Source organism: Bos indicus, chromosome 13, assembly GCF_029378745.1.
Source record: "Bos indicus isolate NIAB-ARS_2022 breed Sahiwal x Tharparkar chromosome 13, NIAB-ARS_B.indTharparkar_mat_pri_1.0, whole genome shotgun sequence".
Lineage (NCBI taxonomy): Eukaryota > Metazoa > Chordata > Mammalia > Artiodactyla > Bovidae > Bos > Bos indicus.
Window position 1 is genome coordinate 72,385,291 of NC_091772.1, and position 9,407 is coordinate 72,394,697.

The following is a 9,407-nucleotide window of genomic DNA, read 5'->3' on the forward strand; positions in this document are numbered from 1 at the left end:
ACTGCTGAGCCACTGAGGAAGCCCCTTAACTGGACATATCCATGGGCAAACTCAATGTTAGCAGCTTTGGGACTTTCCTAATGCACTGCTCTGATTCCCAGAGAAAACTTCACAGTCGCCTGCCTGGAGGAAGAGGGCCTGCCTTCACACTCTGAAGATGAATAAGGGAGGAGTCGGGGGTTTCAAAATCCAGGGAGTGAGTGTTGGCTTTGTTCTTTGTTTCCTTCAGTGTGGCTTGGTGTCCTTTTTTCAGGGACTAGACCTTCAGTCCTCTGTCTGGGTATGATCAGTCGGGGAGGGGAAGGGGCAAGGGTATTGGACTGTCTCCCCAAGAGACTTCCAACCCCCCATCCAGCTTCTACTTGAATCTTCTCTGCCTCTAGAGATTCCTGATAACAATTGCCGATTATTTTGGCAAGGTGGAAGGGGGTTTATATAAATTGAGTTGGTTCTTGGATTTACCCCTGCTGTCTTAGAACTCAGCTTTCTTAATTCTCAGTTAAATATGTTTCACTTGTTCCATCTTTCAAAATGTTGTTGTTGCTTTTCCTCTTACTGGTCCTTTTTAATCTGTGCTTTATTTGTTGTTGCTAAATCCCCTTTTGTTGTTTTCATGGAATTTCTAAAGAGAGCAGAGTGCAATGCTTGGGTTCAATTCATCAATTCATCATCTTTAACTGGAAATTGGTACATTTTTCTATATTTGTTGTACCTATTGGGCAACATGCAGATGGGGAAGTGCCCTGGCCTACTGGGGGGCGCCTCTTCTGATTCTCATTTTTCTCCCTTTTTGGAAGTGGATCAATCAGATTGAAGAGATGTCAAGCTAAAGGAAAAGCTCATTACTATAGGCTTTCTGTGTTGAAGACTAAGGATATTCTCACCCCAACCTTATTTGTTGATGATGTTGGTCTATATTTGTGAGAATAGTCTCAAGATGACTGTCCCCATCTTCCATGATTCTGCCTTCACCTTGATAACATCTGGCATATGTGTGTGTGTGTGTGTGCATGCACGCATGCACATGTGCGTGCATACACTCCTCATTCTTTAGAATGCTGTCCCCTCAGCAGTATTCAGACTCTGGCTCAGAGAAATGTGATAGGAGCATTGCTCTTGTATGGCTCCATTACCATGGTTTCAGAATGCTGTTTATGCAGGGACCTCAGTCTCAGATTTTCTCAGGACTCACCTAGGTCTTTCTCTTCATGCCGCCTATGTGGAGATAGTGCCGTAACTTTGCATTAGTTTTACAGCCATGTGTGCTAAGTCTCTAAGTCCGACTCCTTGCTATTCTATGGACCAGAGCCCACCAGGCTCCTCTGTCCATGGGATTCTCCAGGCAAGATTTCTGGAGTGGATTGCCATGCCCTCCTCCAGGGGATCTTCCCGACCTAGGGATCCAACCCAAGTCTCTTACATCTCCTGCACTGGTGGGTTCTTTACCACTAGCACCACTTCGGAAGCCCCTCAACAGCTGGGTTGCCATTTCCTCTTCCAGGGGATCTTCCCAACCCAGGAAATGAACCCAGGTCTCTTGCATTGCAGGTGGATTCTTTACCATCGGAGCCATCAGGGAAGCACTTTACAGCCATAGGAACATCCAATACCATACATGTTTAATTAACTACAGGGCAAACCAGAATATAACACATATCTCCATCCATTTTCCAATTTAGAATAGCCTCTGGAGAATCCCAGGGACGGGGGAACCTAGTGGGCTGCTGTCTATGGGGTCACACAGAGTCAGACACAACTGCAGCGACTTAGCAGCAGCAGCAGCACCAGATTCTTCAGTTCAATTCGGTTCAGTCGCTCAGTCGTGTCTGACTCTTTGCGACCCCATGAATCGCAGCACGCCAGGCCTCCCTGTCCATCACCATCTCCCAGAGTTCATTCAAACTCACGTCCATTGAGTCAGTGATGCCATCCAGCCATCTCATCCTCTGTCATCCCCTTCTCCTCCTGCCCCCCAATCCCTCCCAGCATCAGACTCTTTTCCAATGAGTCAACTCTTCGCATGAGGTGGCCAAAGTACTGGAGTTTCAGCTTTAGCATCATTCCTTCCAAAGAAATCCCAGGGCTGATCTCCTTCAGAATGGACTGGTTGGATCTCCTTGCAGTCCAAGGGACTCTCAAGAGTCTTCTCCAACACCACAGTTCAAAAGCATCAATTCTTCACAGTCCAACTCTCACATCCATGCATGACCACAGGAAAAACCATAGCCTTGACTAGATGGACCTTTGTTGGCAAAGTAATGTCTCTGCTTTTGAATATGCTATCTAGGTTGGTCATAACTTTCCTTCCAAGGAGTAAGCGTCTTTTAATTTCATGGCCGCAGTCATCTTCTGCAGTGATTTTGGAGCCCCAAAAAATAAAGTCTGACACTGTTTCCACTGTTTCCCCATCTATTTCCCATGAAGTGATGGGACCAGATGCCATGATCTTCGTTTTCTGAATGTTGAGCTTTAAGCCAACTTTTTCACTCCCCACTTTCATCAAGAGGCTTTTCAGTTCCTCTTCACTTTCTGCCATAAGGGTGCTGTCATCTGCATATCTGAGGTTATTGATATTTCTCCTGGCAATCTTGATTCCAGCTTGTGTTTCTTCCAGTCCAGCGTTTCTCATGATGTAATCTGCATATAAGTTAAATATGAACAGATTCTTAGTCATCTTAAATATTAAAAAAAAAAAAAAAAAACTTTAGGGCATAGTGGAAACAGGTGTTTACTTACAAAATTTTTTGGAATAATTACACACATTTAGAATTATATATTACAAAAATAATTTTATTTATTGCTTTATTGCTTTTTTCCATTTATTTTTAACAAAATTTATTTATTATTTATTTTCGGCCGCCCTGTCTCCACTGCTCCTGTTCTCTAGTTGTGACGAGCAGGGGCTACTCACTGTGGTGGTTTCTCTGGTTGCAGAGCATGGGCTCTGGAGCACATGGGCTTCAGTAGATTAAGCTTACAGGCTTAGTTGCCCTGAGGCATGTGAGATCTCCCCTGTGGGGAACAAACCCATATCCCCTGCATTGGTAGGCCAATTCTTAACCACTGGACCACCAGGGAAGTCCTGCCACTCATGTTTTAAGGAGCAGTTTTGTTCAAAGTCTTTACCAGTATCTCGGACATCAGTGTTCTTGTCATCTGTAGGGCCATTTTGGGGGGAATCATCTTAAGTTTTCCACACCACATTATCTTTATTTCCGTTTAAGGCATTTGAGATACATTAACGTTTGAATCTATGTTTTTGCTTTCACAGAAACCTGTATCCCAAGCCACAGTAATGCATTGTGTCAGGACAGGTTTGGGTTGTTTAATTTGTCCTGGTGGTGTTTGTGCATGACTTCCACAGACAACCATTTCCTGTATTGATTTTAAAGCAAGCTTTAAGAGGCTTGTTTACAAAGACATCGGACGCCTGCAATTGTGAGGTGATACCTCCAGCAATAATTACTAAATCTGTGTCAAATTTCTTTGCCTTCCTTATTGACTGACTCTGTCAGGTGCCATCTCTAATCATCCCAAACCAGCATTGATTGAGGTCATTTCAGGTCGTTGTTTCCTCCCCAGCCAGGATTTTTGTTCGAAACAAAGAAATTGAGAGTGACTTCCCATAATATGAGAGATTTTGTAAGGACTAAAATTTAGGGCAATTCTTTTCTGAGAGTTAATTTTTAGAAATATATAATACTTTAAATTCGTACTGAATTGGTCTTATTACTAATTACCAGTCCTCTTTCATCATGATCTCCTTGTTTCTGGTTCTACACTTTGATCCAACAATCAGCAGGCTTTGAGTACAGTTGTTTTTAAATATCATTTACACACTGATGACTTTCAGTTTTATACTTCTGACATCTCCCTTGATCTCAGCTTATATATTCACCTGGCAACCTAACACTTCCAATTGATGTCTAGTAAGCATCTCCAATGTAAACCATCCAAAGCAGAATACCAAAGTACTGATTGATCCCCTCACTCCCTACTTTAGAATCTGTTTCTCCTTCGTGCGTGCATGCTCAGTCACTCACTTGTGTCCGACTCTTTGCAACTCCATGGACTGTAGCCCGCCAGGGTCCTCTGTCCGTGAAATTTTCCAGGCAACAATACTGGAGTAGATTGCCATTTCCTCCTCATTTCCAGGGGTTCTTCCTAACCCAGGGATCTAAACCCACATCTCTTGCAGTTCCTGCATTGGCAAGGCAGATTCTTTAGTGCTAAGCCACCTCACTCCTCCTTATTTCAGTTAATGACTTCATGCATTTTTCTGCTCAGGTTCAAACACTAAAAAGTTATTCTTTATTCTGTTCTTTCCCTCATCAACCCCCAGTACCGAATTCATCCCAAATTCTATTAACACTTCCTTCACAATCCACTCATTCTCATCTTCAAACCTTTTATGTGCTACTTCCTCTTTCTGTAACATGTCCCTTTGGACATGCATAGGACTCATTTCATTCAGGTATCTGATGAAAGAGATGTTTAGATGTCCTCTTCCCAAAAGCAACCCACTGACATCTTACTTTCAGCTTTTCTGTATCCTTCTATTTCAGATTTATCTCTTGTTAAAGAACATATGAGTTTTATACTTTTTAATATGGTTTATCTTTGTATTAATTTTGACCCTTTTGACTATTTATATTTAGTGTAATTAAGAATGTATTTAAGTTTAAATCTACCATTTTACTGTGTAATTTCTATTTTCCTCTATCCTTTATTTTTTTCTGTTGAAGTTTGTGTTTTTGTGGCCTCTTTTGTCACCTCAGTAATTATACATACTTTTACTATTCCTTTAAAGGCTACCATAGAGACTACAACAAGTGTCCTTGACTTATCAAAGTCCAACATTAATGTGTATTTTTATCTTCTTCCCAATCAATGCAAGGGTCTTAGAACACTTTAGCAGTGTTTACCTCTTCCCAACCTGGTTGCGAGATTTAAATGGAATAGGGTATGTAACGATAGGGACCAAATTTTGCTCAATCTTTCTCTTCTCTCATTGAGGGAGAAGCTTCCTATCCTGTCTTCACCCTTTGGTTCTATGAGCTGTCAATCATTGCAGCTTTTTTCCCCTGGACCAGAGCTGGAGAATGGAGCCCATTGGGCCAAGCAGAAATCTTCCTAGGAATTTTCAAATTGGAGTTAAAGGAAGAGGTGTAGCATCTTTCAGATGGGAGAGTGAGGGAGGTGTGAGGCAGGGAGTTGGTGGCGTCCAGGTGGCCCAGGAAGTCAGTGTGGAAGAATGAAGCCTAGAGAACGCTCTGGAGGCATTTCTCCTTGGTTTCTGGTTATTTCTGCAGCAGCTGTAGCTCGTGCTGTATTAAACAAACATACACATCACTTATTCTATCTTAACCAAGCTAGATTACCATAGATTTCTGACTCACATCTAAAGTCACCTAATTCAGTGATCAGACACCCAAGGACCCTCAGATGAGGTCATTTTGCTCCTTCATCCTTTCTCTTTTCAGAGCCTTTATCACTCCAGTTTTATATCATTGTCTTCTCTGTGATTCTTACTTTCCCATCAGATCTGAGGTTGTGTGCAGAGAAATTTAGTCATTCGACTTGGTCTTCCTGGTGAGCTATCTTGGGGTTCAATTGGTGTTTGAGGATGTGTTGATTAACTCACAAGGCTCAGGCAACAACAGTTGAGCATCAGAGTCCTTGCTAAGGGAGTGAAGGTACTTAGAAAACTCCAGTATGGTTGCCAGGACTTCTGCCAACTCCCAAGGAGGGCTAAATTTGGACTTCTGTGAATTTCAATGGCTAATTTCATTTCCACTCAGTTCCACCAAACCCAAGTTTCTGGAAGTGCGTCCTGAGACTCCACATATGTATCAAGCAACTGGGAGATTTTAGCATGACCAAAACCCGAGACTCTCTGGACTGAGTCTTTTATGCAACTCTGAGTTAACAGTCTTACTTCTTCAGATTTCTGAGCAGAGCATTTTGGGAAAAGTTATGACCAAAACGAGCCAGTGAGCTTAGTTTCTTATGCTAATGGTTCCAGAGGCCTCATAATTACATGACAACACGAGTGTCCCATAATTAGCGTCTGCTGTTCTGTTCCTGGGGGTCAATTGTTCTGCAACAATGGCCATGCTCAGCCCTGGACAGCCCGCATCCCGCTCAGCTGCTCCCCTCCACATTCCATTCTCATGAGAGAAGAGCCCCGAGTTCTCAGGGCTTTAACCCTCTCCTGCCAGGACCCAGGGACCAGAGCCAAGCTGGGAGGGGTTCACGATCTGCTGCTGAGCACCTGAGGGAAGTGGAAGAAAGATTCCAAGAAATGACTGAGTGTTTGGAGCAGCCAGCACTTTGCATCTAAGACTGTGTTTCTCACTCTGATCTAACGAAGCATTAACTTTGGGGATGGAGGCATAGGAATCCTCCCGGTGACTCTGATTATATTAGGATTGGGGACATATCGGCTCAATCCTTACCTCTTTCAGGCTGAAGAGTTGGCTAAGAGGGCAGGAAAACTTACCCCTGACACGTTTCGGTCATTCAGACTCCCAAAACAGGCTTTCTCCTTCTCGGTGGAATGACGAGTGACCAAGCAGCAGAGTAGTGTGGTGACAAGAACACCACTGAATCCGACCTGGAAACCTGTGTCAAATCCTGGCTATCAGCCACCAGCTATGTGACTCTAGGAAGCTTGTTTCATCTCTGAGCTGCTAATTCCTTACCTATAAAATGAGGATAAGCATGCTTGTGTGCATGCTAAGTCACTTCTGTCATGTCTGACTCTTTGGGACCCTGTGGATTGTAGCCCACCAGGCTCCTCTGTCCACGGGATTCTCCAGGCAAGACTACTAGAGTGGGTTGCCATGCCCTCCTCCAGAGGATCTTCCTGACCCAGGGATAGAACCTGCATCTCTTATGTTTCCTTGCACTGGCAGACAGGTTCTTTACCACACGTGCCACCTGGGAAGCAAGGATAAGCACACCCACCTTTATTACTTGGATATTTCTTTCCCCCTCTTCTCTCTCTCTCTCTTTTTTTTTTAAGGAAAGATCCTTTTATTGGGGTGGACATGGAGCACGCACTAGTCTATGATAAAATGACTTAAGAGAAAGATCCTGAAGGGCTGACTTCTCCCCCTTACTCAGTCTTAGAGCAAGGTCTCGGCACAGAATAGGTCCCAGTGGAACTTGAGACAGGGCCAAGTCTTTAAGGCCTGGACTGGTAGGAGGGGGCTGGGAGAAGGGCCCCCCACCTTTGCCGGCCAGCCGCAGCAGTGTTCCGGCTCTAGACACTCACAGACACGCTCCAGTTTTCCAGAGGAGAACTGGGGGGCAAGAGGAGGAAGGAGAACTGGACGGGGGTGGGGGTGGGGAGGTGAGTAACAATATATATATTTTTTTAAGCATCTACCAACATCACACTACTGGATCTGACGTCCCCTGTAACCATCACTTGGTACATTTTACCAGCATAAATAAAAACTCAAGGAAAATAAATACATTGGCTTCTATGAAGTTGGAGGCGGTGTGGAAGGGGCACGGTGGGCCGCTGGAGGGGGTGGGGGTGGGGGTGGGGGGTGGGGGTGGGGGTGGGGGTCGGATGGGGGTGGGGGTGGGGGTGGGGGTGGGGGTCGGATGGGGGTGGGGGTGGGGGTGGGGGTGGGGGTGGGAGGGCGCTACCACAAGGCAGGTGAGCGAGGAGCAGACAAGACAGGAGGCGCCTGTCGGGAGCGTGAGCCTTAAGTGTCCTCGTCCACGTCGGGCTGTCCTCCGTGCGACCTTGAGGGGGCGCGGGGTGCCGAGCTCTCGCCCCCCAGGGCCACTAGCTCCAGGTCTCTCTTCCTGGCGGCATTCTTTCTGTCCCATTGCTGATGTAGGAAGCGCAAAAGAATGTTTTTTCTGTCACGATGATCTGTTCAGACGGGTACTCCCGAGTGGGCAGGGAGACCGAGGGACGTCTGTTCGAGGCTTTGCACCCAGAGTCGGCATGAAATCTACTAAAATTGCTTTTGTTGTAGACAGGCAGTGCTTTCAGAAAATCTACCATCTTGTTTCCTCAGCTGCGGCCACCACAGCTGCCTTCTTGCCCCCAGTAACTCACCCCCTACTTTTACAATATTCTTGGCATTATGAGTTTAGCACCCAAGGTTCTGACCAATGGATGGTACTTGGGTGTCCACAAAAACCACGTGGGGAGCTTTTATAGAATGAAGACCTGACCAGTTGAGCTAGAATCCTGGCAAGGGCATGATTAACTTGGGAATAAGTGTTTGGGGAGAGCTCTGAAGGTCCTCCTGATGACACTGCTCACACCCATTCATGAGAGACTCGAAAGGACTGTGATGTGTAAAAAGTGCGTGATTTTACAGAGGTATCAGCTTAAATTGTGCACGTTGATACGTTCAAGTTAGCAGGGAGTCAGCCTGGCATGGACCTGTCTGTCTTCTTTCTAAGATTCACAGGGGTCCAAACACTTTATCTGATTCTCTTATTTAAGCTTGGATTTGTACTGCTAGCCTGGGCTACTGCCGTGAGCTCCAGACTCATGCATCCACCTACCTGCCTGCTCTCTGCACCTAGAAGTGAACAGACTTCTCCAGTGAATTTGTTCCAACAGCTCCTGATCTCCCCATGCCTGTTCCACTCTCAGTCTCAACAGTGACTCAATTCTTATACTGTCACAGGCTGAACCTTCTAGCCCTTACTACATCTTCTTCTCCTTCTACTCCACCTCCCCAAGGCTCAGCGGTATAGAATCCACCTGCAATGCAGGAGACACAGGAGATGCAGGTTTGATCCCTGGGTCAGGAAGATCCCCTGGAGGAGGAAATGGTAACCCACTCCTATATTCTTGCCTGAAAAATGTCATGGACAGAGGAGCCTGGCAGGCTACAGTCCACGGGATTGCAAGGAGTCGGACATGACTGAATGACTGAATACATGCGCGCGCACACACACACACACACACACACTCACGGTACGGTATCTTTACCATCTTCATGGCTGCACATCCTAAGCCACCATTACCTCTCTCCTCAATAATCACTCTAGCACCTAAACGATCTTGCTTCTTTCACCCTTGACTTGCTCCAGTCAAATGTCACCTTAACAAGAGTCCTTTCTGCCTCAAACGCAAGCCCCTCACTCCATCCCATTTCCTATTTTTTTGCTTTTCTTTTTAGCATTTATATTAGCTCTGATAATTTTGTTTATTTTCTTATTGTCTGTTCTTTCCTAGAATGTAAGTCCCAAGAAGGTATGAGTGTTTGTCTGTTTTATCAAACATGCTGGGTTCCCAGTGTTAAAAACAACACCAAGTGCGTGACAGGCACTCTGTACATGTTTGTTGAATGAATGAATGAATTGCCCACAACAACTACATATTACTGCCTTCATTTTACTAACCAGGAAACAGAGGTTCAGAA

The 9,407-nt window shown here is 45.2% G+C and overlaps 1 pseudogene; it reads right to left on the minus strand.

Moving 5' to 3' along the window:
- Nucleotides 1-7,721: 7,721 nt before the first annotated feature.
- LOC139186410 (DET1- and DDB1-associated protein 1 pseudogene) lies at nt 7,722-8,334 on the minus strand (annotated as a pseudogene).
- Nucleotides 8,335-9,407: the final 1,073 nt, after the last annotated feature.